General features: G+C 38.5%; 1 protein-coding gene across 1 annotated transcript in view; it reads left to right on the top strand.

Annotated features, from left to right (window-relative positions):
- Positions 1-24,431, top strand: part of GFRA1 (GDNF family receptor alpha 1) — a 136,231-nt gene that overhangs the window by 3,692 nt on the left and 108,108 nt on the right. The window lies entirely within an intron of this gene.

Raw genomic sequence — 24,431 nt, 5'->3', positions numbered from 1 at the left:
GATTTTTTAAAAAAAGAAAATTCAGAATTAAAACTTGTCTTCTTTTCTGGAACTGCTGCCTTTTTAAAGAGCCTATTCACAACTTCCTCATTTTTCTGTTTTCTCCTTGTTGCAGTGTGGCTGATTTTCAGAACTTTCTTGTGGTATTTTGAATATGTTGCATGGGTATTAAACAATGATGTTGATTCTTTATCAGCCTAAGTTATATTCATTTGGGGTCGTGTTTATTGAAAATGTGGGTTTTTTTGGGGCTGTTGACTGGGGTTACAGATTGGAATTTCATTTCTTTTTAGGAGCTTCAGGAAGTGTTTTTTGAGGATGCAGTCTGTACTCTGGTTTTTTATTTGTTTAGCTCCATAAAACAAATCAAATGTGCACAGTACAGTGTGTAAGTTGGACAGTGCTGAAGCTCTGCTTAACTGACATGCTATGGATAAGCATTAGGAGATGCCTCTTTAAAAGAAAGGGAAAAAAAAAAAGACCAGAGAGAGTGGCTTGACCAATTTTCAGATGTACTTACACTTTTTAGGACTCAAAGTCCCATTAAAAGCCAGAGGGACCTAGGTTGTTAAGTATTTAATGGTACAGATTTTCAAAGGCATATAGACACATAAAATGTAGATAACTGCCCATTGGGATTTTCAAAAAGGACTAAGTGATTTAAATAGGCGTTAGACGCCTAGGCAGTTTTGAAAATTTTAAGTGCTTAATGCATCTTTAGGTATCTTAATGCCTTTGAAAATCGTCCCTTTAGTCACTTTTCAATATCTGACTTCAGATCCTTATCCCATACATCTTTTGAAAGCATTGTCCCATTTGGTGAGCAAGCTTGTTGGAGATATAGTAGAGAGCAAAGATAAATCTCTGAAGAATCTTTATTTCTTTTTATTTTTTATTGCTTAAAACTCCAACTTAATATAAAACCAAGACAAAATCAGTGCAGAGGAGTTCCAGGCTGTTTTCTTAAAGTTTATGATCAGTCTTCCTGGAGCCAAATTCTAACCTACCTCAGCAGTTTTGTAATCTCACTATCTGCATTCTGCCTTTCTGTTGTTTGTTGGTTTTTTTGGTTTTTTTTAGATTCCCCATTTATTTGCAGAATAATTACCTTAAAAATGTAATTTTCATGCACCTATTCAGTGTAACAGTGAAGTAGGACGTGGTTGCCAACAGGTGATGTACATCCTACCACAGTATGGATTCATCCCATGTTACCAGGGCACCCCAAATTGCTGCTCCCTTGGTCAAAATTTTCAGGTTTACAAGGATGGGGGGGTCTAGAATTCGTAGTGAGCAACAAACAAAAGTTGTCATGCAGTGGAAAAACACCAGTATTTGAAAGTATCGTCAGCTGAAAGAAAAAGATTAGCAAAAGCATTTTGCTTATCGTCATGGTTACTATTGCATGTTATATTATTTAAAGCTCCTCAGTCTTACAGGTTTTTTGCAGAGCTCTGCAGATATGGCAGAACTCGGTAAAATTTCATTCAAACAAACAAACAGCAATCCTTGTACCAGTAGTGTTGGCAGGGGTTTCATAACTGGTGTTTTGCTAATGTGGACATTGGTGTTTATAGATGTTGCTGCAGTGTTCACGCCCATTAAAGTTAGTTGTGTGTAATTAAAAGCAGCAATTAACACTTTCACACCACAAAGCCCATTCTGTGGTACTATATGACTTGGTGTGTATCGAGTGTAATGCTTTTGCCACCTTCTCTATTTATTTTTGTGGCAGTATAGAAAATCACAGATGTTTTCTTCTGTGGCATGTAAAAGGGAGATCATTGGCTGAGATGACTGTTTTGTGTCAGATAAGTCTTTTGTAGTGTACATAAGCCTGACAAATGAAGGACAGTTTTTAAAACCAGTTAAAGTTGATGTAATTCTATTCTGATAGATGTTCAAAATTGTTTCCCCTATGGAGACAGGATGTCACGTTCTCTTTAATTCAAGCATCAATATGTTGATTTAGATCAAAATTCAGGAATATATGGCTAAACCTGTTACTAAGTTTGAGTCTTCCCAGTTGAAAGAATGAGCTGTCTTGTTTTTTGTTTTGGGCATATCTATGTTTGAATATTTTTTTAAGCTACTATGTCAGATGTGGTGCTTCTGTGTCAAGAGTGTGAATTTCTTCCTGTTAAGCAGCTCTTGAAATTGCTGAAGACTTGTGTGTTTGTTTTGGAGGGTAACAGATTTGGGTTAGTTACTATGGAGGAAAGATTTTGCTTAAACAGACATTTTTGCTTGAACCTTTGCCACTTTTGAGAGGTGAAAACATTTTAAGGCCGTTGACTTCTGTCACAATTACAGTAAATGCAAAATCTGTTGATTGGATTTCGGAAGCGAGTTTCACACTGCATTAAGGAGAGGTGCTTGAATTAGTAACTTCTTAAAGCTATCTGTGGCTTTTTACTACCTGGAGAATGGTTTGCCTTTTAAGTTTGTATGGTATTTGACATTGAGCCTTGCAACTGGAAGATATGTTATTATTTTGGTACTAGCTGATAGAGTATAGTGGTCACCTTGGGCACCTTGTAAGAAAATATGCTGCATAAAAATGTAGCTGCACATACCTGTAGAAATACTTAAGAAAGTAATGTTTCTTAAATGTCTTATTCATTTCAACAGAAAAGGGAGAGCCACTACGTTTGAATAAAGTGCCTTAAGCCATGTCTGTGAAGTGGTGTAAATAGAATACTCAGTGTTAAAAAGAGTTGGCTCTTTAGATCAATGCATTTAGGGTGACAAAGTGCTCTCCTCTCATGGATTCACTTCTAAGTTGCCTAGTTGTTCATAGGCTTATTATCCCATTGTTCAGCTTTGTGAATTTTCTTTGTTTTACATCCTTTATGTTTAGAAATAATCTGAAAAGAACAGGCTACATAAATCAGTACATTTGTTAAAACATAGAGGGTTTGCTGTTAATCTGTGGAGAATGGGTTGGTTACACCCTGCTAGTTAGGCCTTGTTTCTAGTTGCTAAAGCACAGAACTGGTAGAAATTATTTATTTTGCCAGTATTTCTTGTTAGTGTAGTAAACTGTGCAAAGCACCTTTTACATCATTAACAAATCAGAGAAAGAAAATGGCTCATATGATTGCATGTCAAAGGGAGTGCTCCCTGGTTCTGCTGCTCTCATGAGAGGCTGCCTGATCTACAAGCCCAGGGAATCTTCTGTTGAATCTTTCTGTTGTGGAAGCTTTTATTTAGAAAAGTGCATCTTTTATATTTATTATGGTAAACTTCTAAATTAAAACCAAGAATTCAAGACAGCACAGCATGTCAGGCTTCTTACTGGAATGTATTGTTCCACGTTAGAATGCAGCACATGAAGTTACCAGGTTTGATTTGCCCACTGAGTAAGCTGTAAGTGCAAACAGAAACAGTTATGGTCAGCAAGGTGGCTTTTGATTGTATGTAAAAAGTTGAGACTAAAAAGTCAACAGTGCTGGAATCTCAGGAGTGAGTGTGCGTGTGCTGGTGGCTCTTACACTCTTTCCTGCAGGATGTGTGAAAATGGCTCTGGGTCTCCCTCTAGTACCTATCTCTTGCTCAGGAGAGTAGGTTGATCAGTAGTTTTACTAACTTGGAGTTTTTCAAAGTCTTTTAGGCATCTTGTAAAATTTGTTCACAAATCGCTAAGTCAGTTGTGGGGAAAAAATGAATCCAGCATGCAAAACCCTTCCTTGAGGATGGGACAGACTTTTGTAAGGGAATAATTCCCTCTCCCCAGCATAAAACCTGCTCTGAGTATTGATGGCACCTATTTTCCCCCTCCCCATTATATTTTTCTACTCAGGGATGGGGTAGTGGCATCACTGAGAATGAACTTCTGGTGTTTCCTTGGAAAAATTGCCATCAGCAAAGGTGGGCAAGGAAGGTTGGGGCTTTTCAATCTGAATTCCCACAATTCAGAGAAACAGAGTTTCCTTGTCTGTGTGCTTCTCCTCACACCTTCTCTTCCTGCTATTCTGTAATATTAGAGCAAGCTGTGTCATAGTCAATTGATTTCTCCAAAACTTACATTACCCCCAAAATTCTTTTAATTGAGAATGGAGGGTTTCCCTGTTCATTTTTGTAATTCTTGCTCATATATGAGAGCTGTGCTCTGGGTAACAAGTTCCTGACACTTTAATTATTATTTACTTATTTTTTTTCCTACCCAGTAAATGACTTTTCATTTGTAGAATCCATATACTGCCTTTTTTGGATTGTTTATCAAAAAGATAAGTTAGAAACTTTCTCCTAGCCAAGAAATTGACTGCTTTTTCCTTTTGGGGTTTGTGGCTTGTGAATTAGTGGCTTCTTCCATGAATTAATACTGTATGACATCTCCAATTCCTGTTGCCTGAGGCCTCTAATCTTGTTTCTGTTCCAAAATCTGCATGTATTTCAAATCCCATGTATTTTTCTAATTTAACACTATGTCTTTTTATAAAATTTCTTTAAGATTATTTGAGATGCCACTTTTCTACAAAGGCACTTTAATTTTAAAAAATATTAAAAATGTTGATTTCTGTCAACTCTCTGCAATGCTCTTATTAGCTCTTACCCCCCATATCATTGCTGCTTAGTTTAAAAAGCCGAGATACTTCATGTTAGTTGCATTGTACATACACCTGGGTTCATAAACAATAAACCAGATCTTATTAGGTTAATAGGAGTCTTGCAATCTGATTCTGTTCCACTGAAGTAAGCATAACATATCAAAATCTTCTTATATTATGACGTGTTCTATTCCCTGTTGTAATTTTCCTTTTTTTGGCTTAGTTCTGTTTTTCTGATGTGAGGTCGAGCCTTTTGATAACAGAAAAGTAAAAGATTTTTATATTTAGCTGATAGACTGTCACATGTACAACTCTATTCTTCTTTATAAGGTAAAGCATTAAAATAGTAGCCCTTGAACCAATATTTAATACTGGTTTTACACAAATCCAGGCTGACTCTACCTTTCCCCAGTGAGAATTTATGTCCTGTTACAAGAAGACAAACAAACAGACAAACCAGGCACCTATTTTAGCTGCATTTAACAAAATGAAAACAGTTTGACAAAAATAAGTCTAAGCATGTACAATGTTTGTGTTTGACATTTCTGAGTGCAGATTTTCTTTGCAGAGACAACTAGGCTGGGTTCCAGGCAGATAACAAGTTATCGGGGGTGCATAGATGCCAGTTACTGATTTCCACTTCATTTTTATAATCAGATTGGACTTCACACAAAAGAAAATCACTTTGGAGACTGTTGGCTTGCAGGAACTCTTTGAATATCCTGTTTTCTGCATTTCTTGAAGCTAGATCTGATTATGAGAGGGGAATTAAGTACCTTGCTGAAGTAACTGATTGACTGGCCTATAAAGGCAGTGCCTACACACTTTACCTTCAAAGGCAGGCCTTGAAAATAGGAACATATAAATACTCTGTTTAGTTCATGTTGCTTTCCTTGGTAAGATTACTGGAAGCTTTTTGCTAATTTCTTTGAAGAGCTGTAAAATGGAAGATAAGGTTTTTGGTCCTCAAGTATTTAAAATGCACAGCCTTGAGCAAATGTAGCATTTCTGCTTGTCCTGGTAGTCTAGACAGGCTTTGTGGACTTGTTTCATCCTGGGAAACAAAATGAAATCCATTCCATGGAAGGAGGAAACGCCTGATGATGCAACACAAAACATTTATGCACGAATATTCAGCCTCTCCTTTAATGCCAAGAGTAGTAGGGGGAAGTTAAAAGTCTTGAAGGAAACTCAGAGTTGAGCCATATTTTCCTGAAGCCTCAGAGGGAAGTGTTGGGACATATCTGCTTGAACAAGCATGGCCAGGTACATTTTACCAAGTATAATACATGCAGTGAACCCCATATTTTCTAGAGTAACATCCTTGGAGAATGGAACTGCCATCCCTTAATCTGTATCTTTGCAGGAAAGCCTCAGTTATGGTGTGGTGGGTCAGATACTAAACTAACAAATATGTATATACACTTTTGGGTAGCAGACTCTGTGTTCTTGCTTCCCATTACAGGCCAGCTTTATGGTTTGCTTCAGTTGCACTTGAGTTTCTCTGAAAGAGGAGCAGAGGGCAGAGGAAGTGTCACTGGTGTTGGTGGGGTTATGAGATCAGGTCACTGAGGAGGGAAGCAGAATCAGGTTATCTGTTGGGAGAGATTGAGACCCCATTCCTGAGATGGGGAGAGCAGGAACATGCATGGGCTGCTGGGGACCTCAGACATGCAGACCTGGCTGGGTTCCCTGCTTTGTCAGGTGTCTACAGACTGCTGTATCTCAGGGGTGAGTGGTGGGACATGCTGAGCCTGCTGATGGAGCAGCTGGAGGCCTGACATGGAGAGAGTGAGTAAAAGCTGCTTGGTTGATGTGGTGACCACAGTGTTGTCACTGGTTCAGTGATAAAGGTGGTGGGAGGGTGGAAGAGGACTGCGTTGAGTGAGCAGAACTTCTGTGGCAGCCTTCCTTGCAGAGCTTCCAAAATGCCTTGTGTGAAAGCAGTTTTCCCTTGTGAAACTTAAAAAACAACATCCTGCAGCTTTCTGTCTCTTGATGGCACAGCAAGGTGCAGTTTATGGCAGGCACTCTGTGCACTGGTTCTTTACATTCTAAGATATTTTTAAACTTCTTTTCTTCTTCTTTCTTTTTTTTTTGTTTTAAATAACCCTATTTGTATTTGACTCGCAGGGATACCTTTGATAGTCTTGGAGAAGCCAGTGCTATCTGTCAGGAGTTGACAGTATGTTAAAAATGCTAAGAGTGAAATGCTTGTGTGTGATGAAATGATGATTTCTGGGTTGCAAGGCAGATACTTATTTATGATAAGTATCTAACATTTCTTATTTTAAGATACATTTTTTTAACCTTAGAAAAGAATGTGTTTATAGCTTTTATTTTTAGAAATGTGACTGGTTTTGTTCATGAAATGTAATTCTGTAGTTTATATAATTTCTGGGAGTATTTTTATATTCTTGCATTTTTCATGGATGAAACTAATGCAGCAATAATGCTGTCAGTATAGTTAGAGCACTACCACAATTAAGTTATTTTTGGAACAGTTCTTTAGTTACTATGATGCTTTGACAATTTTTCTAAGTGTCAGGCTATTGTCCTGTACAATCTGCACTCAGCTTGAAATGTAACATGAGAGAGGCATGACACAAAATGTAATGGCACAGAGATAGCTCTTGCTGCATAGAGATTTGCAGAAATGATAGGCTGTAAAGAGACTTGAAGGTATCAAACAATTTGAGTAGAAACCCATAAATAAAGATGAATTTCTGCATTCAGTGGTTATATGATTTTATCACTTTCTGATGTTCATAAAATGCATCTTCCCATTAATGTTTTGTCATGCAGCTGATGAGGTTCAGAAGTGTTAAAAACTTCCATGCTCTTCCTTTTGAATTCTGCACCCTAAATTCAGTACTAAAGCTCAGTCAGAGACAGGACAAGGATTCTTCTTGCTCTCCAGCCCCACAGGCTCCATCCCACTGCAGGTGTTTTCTGGGTTTAGCCTTGGCAGTCAGGCTCATGTTAAGCACTGCTGCTCTCCTGACCTGAGAATCCCAGCTCATTCCTGCCTTGATGTACCTTTTCCATATACTGCCTGCCCTTCTTTGATGGTTGATTTTCCTCTCTCTTTGTGTAACTCCCACACCAAATCCCCTCCAGCTGCAAGGTTTCCATAGGTTTCTTTCTCCATCACTGCAGCATGGACTGGTTCTGCTTCCCACTTCTGCTACTCCTGAGAAATCTGGCTGCACTTTTTCCCATTCCTTTTGTGACATGCTTGTCTCCACTCTCCTGTCTGATGTCTTTGCTTTGCACTCTGCTCTCCTCTTCTTCATTCCCCTCAACGCCTCCCTGTCCTCCCTCATCCAGAACTTCAGGTGAAGCAACACCTTCTGTGTTGCTGCAAACTTGTGTTAAACTCAGCTTTTTCTCAGTGTTCTCCAAATTGTTCTCTCACCCTCCCTGTAAAGAGTTTGAGACGTTGTTTGTGTGACAAAGGGAATTGCTCCCGAGTGATGGAACTGACAATGGCTGATGTCCTAGCAGAGTCCTCCATCCCCTGGGTGCCCCCACTCTGTGTGCAGAGTTTCTGTCTCCTCTCCCTGTGCAGTGCCCTCTCCATGTGTTCCTTTGTCCCTTCCCTGCTCCTTAGTTCTGTCCCACATCTCTGCTCTGCAGGAGCAGGTGCTGCAGCAGGCTGGATGTTACACCTGTGCTAGAGGACTGTGGGTCCCCACTCCCTCTGGGAATGGCTCAGAGCCAGAGGCACACCTGCCTTGTCAGGTCTACTTGGGTCCAAAACTGTGTTTTTTCATAAAATTTGTAAGAACTTCATATTCATTCCTCTGCCAGATTTGTTCAAGTGTGTCCTATGGGTTAAGAAATCACTGAGAGCTGCAGGGTGTGGAGAAGATAGAGACTGATATTTAATTTACTTATATTTCCTTGAAAAATTATGATTAAAAAAGGCAAATACGGTTCCTGCCATATCCCTAAGCATTAGACTGTGACATATCTCATCTTATTCTGGTCTCATAAAACATCTAGTGTGTCATGCGAGTGATATAAATAAACATGCAGCAGACTTGAAACATACAAGCAATTAAGTGCAGTTGATGGCTAGCAGTTGTGTGAGATAATTGAGCATCTCAGGATTCTGGAAACAGGAAATAACTCATCATTTAGGTTGGTTGGCATGCAGATTATTTATTCAGATTTAGAAATGAAACAGGAAAGAAAGGAGCCATCCAGAAGCTGTTCTATATGAGCACATATATTGCATTTGACTACGTGGATGATACCGCATTTTGTTTACAAATGACACTGCACTTTGTAGAGTCATCTTCTTTTCCAGATGGAATATTTTTAGGATTAATGATTAAGTTTTGCTGATGTTTATTGTTATAAGGCCATAAAGAAAGTTAAGTAACTAATGTTTGGTAGTAGTTCCAAAGAATTCTCGCCTCTTGCAAGCAGAGTGGAATGTATTCTCCACAGCAGTGGCTTTGCATTAATGAACACTTAAGCAGCAGATTAAAATGTCTGTATAAAAAAATAGGTTAGGATTATATAATAACACAAGTCTGAGATATTAACAAGAGTGAAGATGATTTTATTGAGCAGATTAGGTGCAATTAAATCTCAACCACAGAATATTTAAATACAATACCAGATCAAAACCAAGTCCCTGCAGCTTTACTTGCTTGCCTTCACACCTACAGGATCAGCACCTGACAGCAAAGTAAATTATAATTTTTATTGTTGTTCATTTTCTATTGCCACGGGAATGTACGTCATGTTATCCATTAGGCCCCAGACAGACATGTCTTTTCTCCACATACACAGTTATGAAACAAGACGTGATTGAAGACAGCGAGGTGTCGCCTGTATTTGAAATTCTATTAGAAATTGATGAATTTGCTTGTCAGATTTCTTTAAAGGATTGCATGGTGAAAGAAGTGCCTATAGTGTTCTTGTAAAAAATGTTGTGAAAGTTACAGCTTTAAAATCAACCCATATAGGCTGAGAAATGGTGTCAGTTCTTTCTCTCGTAATCTATGACTTAGTTTTAGTCTCCTAAACAGTGAAATAGAGACAGAAACTTGCAGTGGTTGATAACACTCATGACCTGATGAAGTAAACTGATTTGATCCTCTGAGAGGTCAAACTGTGTGTTTCTAAGCAAGCATTCCCCAAGGCTGCAGATGTGTGAGATGTCTCTTCCTCTTGCCAAACAACTCATCTTTGCAACAGAAAATTAAAGAAGACTTGCAAAGAAATGTGGTGTGTTAGTGTATAAATTTTGTCTATAAATTGCTGTGAGAATTGTTGAACTCAGGCTTTGGTGATGTCTTTGGGTGGTTGTTTTAACTTTTGCACATTGCTGCTAGACAGCTCTTTTTGGGTTGGGTAGAAATTAAATTTATTAACTCTAGCTGTGTTAATGTTTAGGAGAAAGGCATACAGTATTTTTGAACTTGGTGAATAAAGAACTATTTGAATCTGACTTGGGGCTGCATTTAGTTCTTTTAATATGTTTCTGCTTTACAGCTAAAAATATCTTATCTGCATGCCCTTGACCTTTCTCTAAGAGCTGTGAGAAGATTCAAAAGCATAAATAAGAATAAATTTAGAATTATCCTATTTGAAGAAAAATGGTACCACATGCCTTAGCTCTCTGCAGCCTGGAGTTGTCAGTCCTACGTGGCCAGTCTGGCAGAGCAGAGCAGGGAACTCTGCTGCTGGAGACAGCCTTGGGTAGCCCTGGAAAAGGGAAAATCATTTTTCATTCATTTCCATTCCCTGCTCAGTCCTTTCTCCCCTTGCAGGAAGTGACAACAAAGGTGCCAATTACAAGAGAGATTTCTGTAGCACAGTTCTCCCTGAACATTTCCCTTTCTCCCAGACTTCTTGTGTGTAGTTCCCCATGCAGCTGTGACAGTACTCAGTCATTATTTTTATTATTATTATTATAGTCATTGGGCTATGTTTGAACTGGTGACTCAAAGGTGAGGTTCTCAGTATATTAAAGACATCCTTAACAGCATGACCACAAAGAGTGAATAACTGTGTCGCTTGATCTTTATGTTTTTATTTATTTATTAAAAATGTGTTGGTATTTGGGTATCCCAGATGTCACAGGGATATTTCTGAAAGCAGGTGGCTTGTTGTGACACCACTGCAGGCAGCCACTCTGCGCTGCTCTTGCCTGCTTTAAATCACTCAGCAGGGCACAGAATGGGTGCACTTGTGGAGCTGTCATTTCTAGGGCTTAGGTACTGCATTGCTGGGCAATAATTACACAGTCTGATAGTGGCTTTCATTTATGCTAATTGCAAGTAAGCTTATAAACCCCGCAGATTATTAAAAAGAGAGTTATCTCCTTCCTGTTGCGTTAAGTCAAGGATTTAAATGTTGCAAACTTTGGTCTTGCCTTAAAGAGGAAAATGTCACTGTAAGAATCTTCTCAATATCAATATCTTAGCCTGACAGTGGTTAAGTGGACAGGCTACGAAAGCAGGAAACATTATTTTATTTTGCCTTTCAAAGTCATGTTTGTAGCATTGCAACTGTACATATTGATTTTAATTATTTTTTGTTAACACTGTTTTAAATATGTATTTAATCCTACATATACATAATAAAATTAAAATCATACTTAATCAATGAGTGACTAGCTAGGACACTAACAGGGGGCAGAAGTAATTGATCTCAAATGGCAATGTTTTCTCTAGAGCTGTTTCTAGTAAGGTCTTCAGAAAAAAAAAACCAAACAGATTTCTGTAATGTGGGCAGTATACAGTATCTAGTGTAGACTGTGAGGAGAGATGTAATTTACAAGTCACAGAATTAATTATTACGTTGTAAAAAGAATAAAATAGAGCCAATAGTTAGCTCCCCTTGAGCAGTGATGCCTGCTAATTGAAGGACTGTATTGTAAGAGTCAATATTCAGGCTTGTAGAATACTCAAAGTGACTAGTTCCTGTCTTTAGCCAGCCTGAGAAATACAATAAATAATTCTGGACCTGGACTGTGGTAAGAAGAGCTCCAGCTGTCAGAATGGGAGATGTGCAAAGTGCCTGTAACAGATAGATGGCCCCTTTGTCTCCTGAGCAGGTTGTTCTTCTTCTGTGGCAAAGTGTTGCTAATAGATTAGGGTGACAATAATAATGTTCCTAAGCACAAATGCTCCATGTTGAACAAGATCAGACTGTCAAGGAGCATGTCAGAGAGAATTAAGGTTTAGCACTTACCCTTCCTCGTGACTTTCAGAATTTTGGAGGTATTTCTGATATTTGAAAAAATGCTCAAACTTAGAAAACCTGGGTATTTCAGCGCATTACTGTATAAATCAGCTTTCCCCCAGATTGTAGCTGAGTGCAGTGGTCTAATTTTGGGTAATGACTTTCTGTTGTGTGAAATGATCCAATAGCAGCAAAGTATTTTAATAAAATTCTAGAAATTACTGTGCGTATTTGGAATGATTTATTATACTACAACAGGAAAGCTAGAAAGGTTTTTTAACGGTGTTAATGTCTCAGATGTGTATTATTAAGGTGCAATAAATGTATTATTTTGTTGATTTTTAAAGAGTGGTAAAAGTATTAAAATACATCTCTAAATCAGTCTACAGCTACTTAGAGACAGGGTTTTGGCTAGCTGCCCAAAGTGCTGTGCAGTGGGTATTTGGAAGGAAGAAAAGGTTCCTTTGAAGTATTTTTACCACTGGGGGACTCCTGCTGTTCACATTTCTTCTGTATGGTTTGAAGCATCCCCAATTTGTTTGAAATGATTGAGTTCACCTGAAGGGTGGGGTGTGTGCTGGTATTTGCTGTGGAAGATCATGCTCATTTCAGTTGTCAAGAGAAGTGTTTATTTCACATTATAACACTGGGGTTTCTCTTTGCATCCCTCACCACCATGAGATGCTGTGAGCTTTGCAGAGGATGTGGCTGAGTTAATTCTCTTGACTGTTATATTCTTAGTTGTTTTAATACTTGAGTGAATAGTTTCTGAAAGGACTCCAGCTTTTTTCATATTAAATGTAAAAGCAGAGCTAATGTATATTTGGCAGACACAAGCACTTGGAGGTAAGGAAACATAAGACTTCAGCTTTTCCTCTCCCGTACAGTTTCTTTCTGACATGGGCTTGAAATTACATTCAAAATTTTTCTGGTATGTGACATCACAGAACCACAGAATCTGCTGAGTTGGAAGGGACCCACAGGGATCACTGAGTCCAACTTCTAACCCTGCACAGGACAGCCCCAAGAATCACGCACCGTGCGCCCAGGAGTGTTGTCCGAATAATTCTTGCTCTGTCAGGCTTGGTGCTGTGAGCGCTGCCTTGGGGAGCCTGTTCCAGTGCCCAGCCACCCTCTGGGGCAAGAACCTTTTTCTAATACCCAACCTAAACCTCCCCTGACACAACTTCAGGCCATTCCCATGAACCAGTGACCCTGGTGGTAGCTCAGTTGGTCAGAGCATGGTTAACAGCACCAAAGGTTGTGGGTTTGATCTCTATGGGCCATTCCCTTAAGAATCAGACTTGATGCTCTTGGGTCTCTTCCAACTCAGAATATTCTGTGAAATGCTGTACCAGTGACTAAGAACACCTTTACTGGTGTAGTTAAAATCTAGTATGTGCATGACAGGGAAAGTTAAGGTATAAACACATCTCTAATTCTGGGCCTTGTTGACTGGAAAGTTTCTTTTCATAAATCATTCAACAGCAGGTTTACTGAAAGCGAGGAGGCTCATTTGTGTAAACTTCCAGACATTTCCCCAGAAATAGCTCTTTTCCATTGGAAAAAATGCAGCTATCCTAATTTCCTGACTGTACTCTGGGTTGGTTGTTCTGTGAGACTGCATTTTAATTCCTGTTAGTTTTCAAAACCTTCACTGGTGGCAGTTTGTACTGTACAGGAGATGTGTGAACATTTCTGTTCACAGAGCTGGCCAGCAGTGAGTGATTTGTGAAGAGCCAAACCTTTCTGTTCGTAATGCAATAAAATGGTGCCCTTAAACCATAGGATTTTAGGTCAGCACATGTTTGAAGGCACTACCATCGTAAGACCAAATATTCTCAAAGCAGTGTGTTGCTCTTTTAACCTGTATCACAGCTTATTTCCTGCTGCCAATTCTTCTGTCTGTATCTGTTGCCTCACAGTGAACTCAGCTCAAGGACATGAATTGGTTAGAAACAAGGATGCACAAGTCCCATCTCACATCTGGCATTCAGAGGCCATTTATTTTATTAGAGTTAATAAAGTGAATTGTACCTCAGGTAGACAACCATGCTACAGTTTTATTTAATAAAACAAACATGGAAGAACCAAGTTGGATTTGCTTCATAAGGAAAATCTGTCTTTTGTTGTTTAGAGAATGTATCCTGTGATGACTGTCATACAGCATTAATTTTTATGCTGTACTTAGAATTTAAATACCTGCATTTTTGGCAGTTTCTTTTCTGTGCTGGTGACAAGTAAATGTTGAATAATCAATTGAAATATAATTTTAGAGAAGTAACATCTGGAATGAGGCAGACAAGTAGAAGGGAAGAAGACAACATCTTGCGTGTGAATAAAACTAAAATGTGTCAAACTCTAATCTGGAGAGCTTCAGGTAGTGTAAAATACATCTTTAAACAGAAAATCCTCTGTTTATGTTACCTCTCCTTTCATATGTATCAAAAAGCTGCTCCACTGAGTACCAAAACTTAAAAGCTGACAACATATTCCAGGAGGAGAATGTGTAATGCCTCTCTTTGGTGTTGGAGAGAAGGAAATGACCAATTTGCTTTCTCAAGTGGCAGAATTCCACGAACTCTGGTATTAGGTTATGTTCTTATACAATCACTCCTGATGTGTAATGGAATATAAATGTTTTTCTGTTTGTTGTTTTCACTCATTGTCAGTTGGCTGCTAGTGGGAGACTTGGAGATATGTTAAGGGGAAATCAGGTTATACCAACACCAGTCAAACTGTAGCAGCTATTTTGCAAGCTAAATAATAGTTCTTAAGGACACTTGGAAGAGGGAGAAAAGTGATGTTTGCATGCTTAAACCTGTTTATTTCATCAGGTCACATTGTTATTTGAAGAATGTATTTCACTGTAATTAAGTAGTGTGCCAATTACTTCTTTTAATTACAGATTATATTTTATTTGTGAGGATAGTATCAGCCACTGTGAAATTGGATTCTCATTGTTTTTCTGTTCATGTGTGGTAGAACACTAGAGCAAAATACATTCTGTATTATTTTGCTGCTTCATCTGGAAAGAATTTGTTTTAAGCTGGAGAACCCACATTCATAGCATTAAATTTTGACAAATGTGTTTTATAGTTAACTGCAGCAGTGCTTTCTCTTGCTTCTAGTCACAGGATACCATTTACATTCTATTATCAGGCTCTCATTATGAGTACTGGAGGCCCTCTGCTACCGTTGAGTCTCCAGTTGTTTTCCATCAGAGCTGAATCAAAATCAGCTTCACTGGATTAGATTTTTAGTCCCTCTTTGGGCAAATTTTTTTTTTCTAGGATCACATGGAGCTTTCCCAAGCAAACTGCAAGATATAACCATTCTCAACAATGATGTAGCTTTGTGTATTCTAGGTTGCAAATACACCTTGTCTGTGTGACCTTGAGATGTTTTGATAAATTGCATCTTTTGGAATTCTGTATGTGTGTTGTGCCTGCTTTATTCACACATAAAAGGGACACAGCTATTACCTTTCTGTAAGTTATGTGAGGAAAGAGGATTGTGTTTGCCTTCTGTGATATATATCTAAGCTCTGTAACATTTAAAAAAAATTCTTTTCAGCCTTTGGTTTAATTCCAAATGTTATTTTTCATTAGTCATGAAAAATACAGATTAAAAGCTCTCAGAGTTTTTATGTAGGCTTTTATGCAGTCTGATGCCTCTGACAGAATCATAGGAGGTATCTTCCACAAAGCAGGACTTGTTCTTGATAATTATTCTCACATTATGACTACTGCTTCTTTGCTTTGAGCAACGTGATAAGGAGACTACATCATGCAGAGGTAAAAAAATTCCTTCCAAGTAGAGGAGATTTTCCATGTGGGCAGCTCTTGAACTTAAAAGCTGTGTAGTTATTTAAAATGCGTAGGATGCTCCATGCTCTCCCTTACACTGATAAAAGTTCATCAGATAGTAACACGTGTGTGCCACTACTCAATAATTCACTTCATGATCTGTCTCATACTGGTCAGATCTCAAAGACCCTTTTAGACACAAGCCAGGTTTTTATGGAGCTCTTCAGTGTCCTGTTTGTGATTCTTGTCATGCATCTTGTGTGTATTTTAAGCACTGCTGTGATCATCGTCTGACTCTTAAAACTGGTGTTCATTTCAGGTGAGCAAGCAAGCTTTAGACAGTTACGGTATAAAAGCTATATGCCTTGCTCTGTCAGGAACAAATAGAACTTGTATGAAATTCATTCATAAAGGTGATGCCTGAATTTTACAGAGCAGAATTGGTAGCCTTATGTTTTTCACCTACACTTCATGCTGCAGATGGAGAGGATTATTTGTGTGGAAAACTCAGTTTATAGCTCAGCAATCAGATAGCAGATGTATTTTCCTTCATTACCAGAACCTCAGAAACATCTTGTCCTGTTTGTAAAACCATCTAGTTTATGAAAGTTAGAAGGCTCTGAAACAGAACAAGCTGCTCATATTTGTAAAGTAAAGCAGCTGCTAGATCCAGAGCTGATGCTCTGGGAGAGCAGTATTCCCATCTTTGTTTAATTGATAGTGTTGGCACTTTTCATGCCACCACTCTGAAAATACTGTGGCTTAGAAGTCAGTCTTGCCTGGCTTTATGCTGGCACACACCCAAAGGAAAATTAAGACTGCTCTCCTATGGCTGCTTCAGTTCAAGATGCTTTAGTCAGCTGAAGTACAGTATTACTTTTGATATGCTAAAGCAAATTCGAGTGTATTTATCCCAAATATGCTTTTTAGGTACCTCAAATTTCTGGTTTATAAATGCTATTTGTAATATATTTCTCTCTGATACTGGTCATTCTTGTAATTACAAAACCTGCCATCATAATTGAAAAATATGTTGTATAAATCTTTGATTATTTTTCAACGTTTGATTTAAATTACAAAGTTTAAACCAAACACTGAAAAATTATCAAAGTCAATAAGATTTCTTTGCCCAGCTTTGGAAAATATATGCTTTATAAATACCCAGTGCACCAATATTTAAAAGGCCGTGTATTATCTGAGAAAACTCATGCAGAGAATCAACAGCTCTGCCACAGGAATTGACCAGCATAGTACTGCAAACAAGGGACCTTTTGTACCTCAACAAGTGCAGAACAGCATGAATTTTACAACTGCTGAGTGTACTTCTAAGTTAATTACCATTTAGAGTCTAAATAAAATAATCCTCTGTTAAAAAAAAAAAGTGTTGGGAAAAAGTTTGGTGGCTATAGCATCCTATTATTGTTTATTCAACTTTAACTGAAATTGTAGTCAGAAGTCAGACTTGAATCACGAGCCGTGGGGAAAAAAAATGCAGGTTTTCAGTAGGGCTAATTAATTTGAGTAGAAGAAAGTGCTAATGCAGCTGTCTGAAACATGAGTTATTCAATGTATATTTGAAGTGTATAGACACAGGCTGTGATGGGCTTACTTTTAATAAAGGGGCTGAGAGCAATTAAATTTAGCCACTTACAGGATCTAACTGAGAAGAAGCACCATGGTTGTTTAAGAATTGTTTCAAGCAGTGCAGTGGCCAGTGTGCCCAGCCCTGTTTGGGTGTGGATATTTGCTGTGTATGCCCCAGTGCATGGTGTATGCAGACAGCAGGAATCACCCTCTAGCAGTGGGCACCTGATTCCAGTGGTCAGCCCATAGACTGAGGAAAGGAGCCAGAGGTGGAATAAGGACTCTTCATGAAACCCTGATCTGAGTGGATTAATTGTGAGGAGGAGGTGCTGTCAGTGTTCCCCTGTAGTTCACAGACTGCAGTGAACCTGCACCAGCTCTGGCTGTCACTGCACAGTCCCCAGCTCCTCTGGTTACATCCAGGCTTCACACAGATAAAACTTCCCAAGCGTGAGGACCACTGTGTTTTTTTCTTTGAGGTACGTGGCAATTGCATTTCCTTCCTCTGTTGACTTTTAATTATTATTATATTTTTGCCAATACTATTGATCTGTCAAGTATTTTGCATTGTTTCAAAGGAGGTTTGCTTCCATATTAAGCTAAATAAAACATCAATAGTGTGCTTGATGCTTATTACTGTGTGCAGTCACTGCTATAGACTGTATCAGATTTATGATACTCACAAACCCTTCTCCCTTCAAACCACCAGATCTTCTCAGTCGTCTGGTGACTTCCAGAGCTGTCTTTGTTTATAACCAAAAATCATTAGAAATAATGTTTTAGGCTTTTACTTTCTCATCTCTACTTTTGGAGAAGTCCCATTTCTCTCAAGCATTTATTTCTCTTGCTGTGTAGTTGAGCACATTGTCTCACGCCTTGCTACATAAAGCCATGAAATGTAACTGATGTGGACAAATTGAGCATGCTGTAGTTTCTAGGATTTGGAAAACACATTGCTTTCAGGAATAAAGAGCAGCTTTTAAATGTTTGTAAGATGGCCACGTTTAGGATTTACTTCTTGGATTAGGCAAGAATAAAGATGTTTTCAAGTTTAAAAAAATATAATGTCTGTGTTATTTTTGAAACACTTGAACACAAGAAGTCTTTATTTTGCATGGACTGGAAAACAGATGAAAAAAAGGAAGGGCAAATGGATATTATGCATTCCTTTTCTTTCCTTCTGTTTTGTTTCCAGGGCCAGCACATTTTGATGTTTGTGTTTGGAGGCTTATGAGAATTGCATTAAAATGCCCAAGGGACTTGACTGACCATATTATAAGTTTAATGGCATTATTACAGCTACTAACAAATCCTTGAGTTTCCAGTTTTAGAAAGAGAATCTTTTCTGGAATGTAAACATCTAAGAATGGGAAAGAAAGAGGCAAGGAAAACTAAGTGAATCCTGACTATTGGCTGGGGTGCCAGTGGTTGGGACAGACGGGGGACAAAGGGGTTTCTTAGTATGTAGGTTTAGCTGCTGCTGCTGTCTTTGGTATTTCCTTGCTCAGGAAGAGCTGTGATAATGTATGTGTGAAAAACAAAGCTGGTTTCACTAAACATTGTGGGGATCATCTTCCCACAGACTTCCTGAAACCATCTGCATCTTGTAGTAGCACTGGGCAGAGAATTTATTCAACAGAAAAAAAAATTAAACTACTCACTGCTTCTTCTAAACTTCCTAAAGTGACCATCAATTTGTATTTCCCTATTCTGTGAAATCTTTGATGTGGTGTCTCATCCAGATTAAGTTTTCTGGGTTTTATTCTGTCTTTTGCAATCTCCCACCTCCATTTCATGCAGCTGTCTGAATTTTAGAGCTGTTGCAGTGTAGCAGGACGATGTCACCTGCATCCACTTAAAAAATGTTTGGGTATCTGATGTATGAACTGATTCTCCCATTAAATGTGTCGGTGTGTGGTAAAATACTGAGAATTTTTCTGAAGGAAATGTGATAGATAAGTATAAAATCATTATCAACACTGTTAACATTTACACCAGTAAAACTTCCTGAATATTGATTAGGGCCAGAGCATGACAATGAGGACTCAGTACTAGGAACTAAATTGCCATCTAAGCTTTTATTGCATTTCACATCCAGAGATCCTGATTATGCAATATTTTGGTGCCAATTTAGTATAGTAATGATTGCTGTCCTCTAGATTTATTTTTAAAATAGTGTGTTGAAATAAATGCTGAGTAAGAGAGTATGTGCAGTTTCTGTTGCCATCCTATTTGATTTCAGAGCTAACTTGCTGCAAACGCTAACTAGGACCTCTGAAATAACTCATGTATTCTCCACAGGGAATGTAAAGATGGGATTTAATTACCAGCTGTCTTGTAAATACGGCTGAAAGAAAATTAGAAAAAAAAAATCTGTGAAGTTCAGCAACTTGAATCCATTGTTGGTTTGGGACATACCAGTTGTGGTGCAGACGTATTTCCCTCTGGCCTGTGGTTTTGGAGGAAGAAATGGAATATCTGTTTTAAAGAACAGGGTGCTTAAAGAAAGTAGTATTACTATAAATGCATATTTGTATTGGTTTGGCTTTTTTGCATGTGTTTTTATCTTCATAGGGGATATCCCATTGTTTATCATGTAATGAAACAGTTTCTTTTTCAGTGACATGACTTTGGGAAAGCTCTCACTCATTGTGCCTTTTTGGAGACAAATTTCATGACAAGCCATGCTGGTGTGCTGCATCTGTTCTACATGTGAAATCTGTGCTGGTTCTCAAGAGTGTTTGGCTCTTTCTGGAGAGCTGCATTTACAGAAACTCTTTTCATGACGGAAACTGTAAACTATTGCCTTTCTGTCTGATCTGCAGCTGCTTCACATCTTCTTTGTTGGGTATTCCTTTGATGCAGTTTCAACCATGATCAAATTTGTTGGTGACACAAAACCAGATGGGTCAAGAATGGACATGTGGCCAGGCCAGAAATGCAGTGACCTTGAGAGATTAGAGGAATAGAGGCCATGGGGAGCAAAGGAAGATTAACTGTTCATAAATACAGAGTTCTGTAGGGCAAAGGTGAAGAATGGTGAAGAAGGATTAATATTGGTAGTATTAAGGGAAACTCACTTTCCAGATTGTTGTCTCAGAGCTGCCCTAACATGTCTTTTTATGAAAACAATCAGTTCAGACTTCACAGTCCTAAAATAGCACAGATGGAATGAGAGAGAGCTAATGCACAAAATGAAAAACTTCAGAGGATACTGCTGTAATACAAGTAATTTACATTTCAACTCTCAAACAAGTGACCTTGGTATTTGGGAAGAAAAGTAATCTATATTGCTTTGCTAGACTCAGGTAAGTCATCAGTAGCTGCTAGAGGGATGGAGTTTAATATATTTTTATAGCCCAGAGAGTTTAATAATACTTGAATTCCTTATGCCTGAATTGTGTGCATTGTAATTAAAAAGTAATTCAATTTCAGAAATTCTAAATAGATATAAATTGTGGTATACTCATAATAATAATATGCCTGGTTCTGAATTTGGCTTATGTTTATGAACAGAAAAGAGCATTGCCCTTCAATGTATTCATTTAAAACCACCACCACTAAATAGGGCTGTCTTGTAAATTTTGTATGATCCATAACAATGAAAGCCTTCCATAAAAGTTGTAAATGTATTACTAGTTCACTGCTATTTTTATTACTCTGTTTTTACATATATGTAATCTGTTAAAAGATCAAAGCTATAAAACATTGCCACAAAAAGCAATCCATCCAACATAAGCAAGTGTATGTGGAATTTCTTTTTGGTCGTATGTTTTCTCCAGGATTCTTTAAAAGCACAGCTAGCATTTATAGCTCTTGCAATAGAGAATCGTACTTTCAAGATTTGGAGAAGGAAAAGGTGAAGCTATTGTATACTGCATCATACTGAAAATGGGAAGTGATCTGGCTCTGATATTCTGAAACTTGTGAATTGCAAGGGATGCTAGCAAAATGTCTAGAAAATGAGTTCTGACAGCACTGGGCTGAGATAATGGAAAACATCTTCAATTGTACAGGATACTTGGAGGCAGAAGAGATGCCAAAGCAAAGCAAATGGCATGTAGAGGCTTGTTCCTAATCATAAAAAATAAAAGGAGTTCAAAAGTAAAAAAAATGGCAAATCTGTTAACAACATGTATCAAAACACATGATAATTCAGCAGGGAAAAAATACAACAGTACTGTCATGATTGGTTTCCATGAAGCAGAACAAAGGGAGACCTGAATACCCAGAGGCAGAACCACAAAGTGGTTGGACCTTAAAGTTCATCTTGTTGCCATGGGCAGGGACACTTTCCACTATCCAAGGTTGCTCAGAGCCCCATCCAGCTTTGCCTTGAACAATTCCAGGGATGGGGCAGCCACAGCTTTTCTGGGCAACCTGTGCCAGGGCCCTTCCATCCTCACAGGGAACAATTTCTTCCTACTATCCCACCTGAACCTGCCCTCTGTCAGTTTGAAGCCGTTCCCTCCTGTGCTATCACTATGTGACCTTGTAAAAAGTCCTAACTTTGCTTCACTGTGTCCTTGTGAAGAAATCACATTGCTCCTGTGGTTAAATACCCTCAGTAAGGGCTTTAAATGCTGGGCCATACTTTGGCTGTAAGGTGATATTGAGCACTGATATTATTTTCTTTTGCGTTGATCCGCATTGAGACATCCAACTTCATCCTTTCTTCATTCAGACAGATTTTGTGTAAAAAAAAAGCTCATAAAAATATCTGTGATTTCTCCCAAATAAAATGTGAAAAGGAGTAAGATTACTTAATGATTTATTTTTGTACAGGTGACACATCCAAGTGATGTTTTAAAGTGTGCTTAGGCCTACTTTGAAGGTTGGCAGAGTTTGGTCTCCCCACTGTAGGATACAGTGCTTGTATCCTACAAAATGTCCTATATCCTATAAAATGTAGGAGATTTTTTCTCCTGGGCTGCCACCTGCAGTGAAGCTGGGATGTGTTTTGTAACATGCTCTGTGTTTATGGGAAGAGCTCGTTCTGACTTTGTGTGTAGCGCTGTATTCAGTAATAAAGCGCACACAGCTTCTCAGTCCCTCCCTCCCCCTCCCCGTTGTGTGTGTGTATATATATTTATACACACACCTCATCTGTATCCATCTCCAGGTCTATAAGCAGCTGCCACAGGCCCTGGGAGCGGAGCAGGGTGTGGGCAGCGGGGTGTGACGGGCTCGGCCCCTGGCCTGGAGCGCATCTGTCAGAGCTGACCGCACTGCCCGCTGCTCGGGCAGGCAGCAACCCGGTGTCTGCATCACAGATAAAACCTGCTGATCACTTTTTGTGAGATGCTGTTGAGTACTGCAATCACCTATGCCCCTACATGAAATTACTACTCCCCCTTGTTCACAGCCCCTTATCGCTCATCCCTGAATTACGTCACTGATTAATTCCATTTAATACAACTAATTTCTGTCAGGTACCTCATAAAATCATAGCGTAATGATCTTCAAAAGGGTGATCTTTCCTCTGTTGTGTCATCTTGTATTATTTCCCTCTGAATCTTGTTTTCTAAAATGAACTGGAAACGTGGTTGTCCTTTGAGGTTCATATTTTTATTTTATTTTTTTTCTAAATGCGTCCTGTTCCATAATCTTTCTTCAGAATGATTGTGTGGGTGGAAAAATAGTTGAACAGACCTATTAAGAAAAGATGAAGAAGCTTGATCAGTTGCCTAAAATGTTTATAATGTCTAGATTTTCTATCCTATCTTCTTAATTAGTTTTGCGAACTACACCAATTTGTGCAGAGGTTGTCTGGATATTAGAAAGCATCCAAGTGTAAAATAAGCATTAGGCTGATGCTCTTATGTTATTATTTTAGAAATACCTTTTGGTCTATTCTAAGAAAAGTGGTTTGCTTGGGCTTTTTTATCTGAAGTTACAGCTTTTATAGCTCTGCACTCTATGATACAACATCCTAAGTGGAGTAACCAAATTAATATTCTAATGAGTGTAGTTGATTTTGGAAGATGGATTATCATCCAGTTTTTTACCTTTTTGGTTGATTTCCCACACTGCAATCAAATAATTACCTGATTTTGGGGAACTTCTGAAATAGATCTAACGTGTGTTGTATTTATACATTTGAGCAATGTGATCCTCTTTCCTCCAGATCCTGTACAGAAGCAGCATAAGCATTCATTCTGATATAGCCTTTAAACATAAGAAATGGTTCCATTCATGCTAAATCAGGTTCTGGCTTTTGTGTGGAGACAATCAATAAAGTGATAGGATTCTCCTTTTGTTGCATGCTGTTAGCATTAGAAACTCACCCAGGGATACAGCTTAATGCTTGCTTACTTGGCAAATGTGATTAAACTCTGACTTGGATAAAAGAATGAGAATAATTGTGTGGTAGAGGCAACAAAGCATGGTATGATATACACAGATCCTGTAAAGGAGCATGCAGAATTGTGTAATTTGTGCAAACTGAAAATAGGGCAACTCTTGGAAATTATTAAGGGCCGGGGAAAGCTGGGTCTGAGATTCACATTTGTTTGGAGAAAGAGGGAAGTTTTCTTTCCTGGTCTGTTTTATATCCCCCTCTTTGCAGGGTAGAAGTTTGAGCTTTGCTTGGAAGGAAGTCTCCTAGTCCATCTGATGAAATGAACTGACTTGGTGTTCCTGTCCAGCAGAACTCTTTCCCTTTCTACTCCAGCTTCTTGGATTGCATGGCTGGAGACAGAGAGTTTAGTATCCAAATGTACAACTCAATTTTCTGGAATCTTGTTAAAATTGAGGAGGAGCTTTTTCTTTTTGACCAAATTGGTTGAAATCATGTGTGTCCTCTCTTCTGCGCTGCACTGAGAGGTTTCATGTTTAGGACAGAGAAAACCAGATCTAGGCTGGATTTTTAAATTGTTGTAGTTGCACAGAGGTGTAGTTCATTGAGAACTGCATCTCTGTTCCCAAACATGAATGACCTCTGAGATTTTGTTATGGTAAATCTCAATTTTCTTAGATAAAGCAGTTTGCAGTGTTTGGGTATTCTCTTGGTCATTACAGAAATGATAAGATCTTGGGTGGGAGTGAAAATTAATTACTACAGGCAGAATGTGAAGGTGTGAGGGTGAAAATTCTTGCAGAAAATGGGAACTAATATATGTTCTGAAAAGAAGATACAGGTGAAATGAAAAACTTGCAAACTTATGCAGACAAAATCTAAAACAGACAAAGGAAATTTAAAAAAAACAAGGAAGTACTAAAACCAAAACCAACCAGAAAACCCCCACAGGACCTAAAAATCCTGTATTGTGTACAGCAGTCT

Source organism: Pseudopodoces humilis, chromosome 9, assembly GCF_049639895.1.
Source record: "Pseudopodoces humilis isolate 2021_Gansu_Grassland_sample_001 chromosome 9, ASM4963989v1, whole genome shotgun sequence".
In the NCBI taxonomy this organism is placed as follows: Eukaryota; Metazoa; Chordata; class Aves; order Passeriformes; family Paridae; genus Pseudopodoces; species Pseudopodoces humilis.
This window is presented reverse-complemented; position numbering and strand designations above follow the sequence as displayed.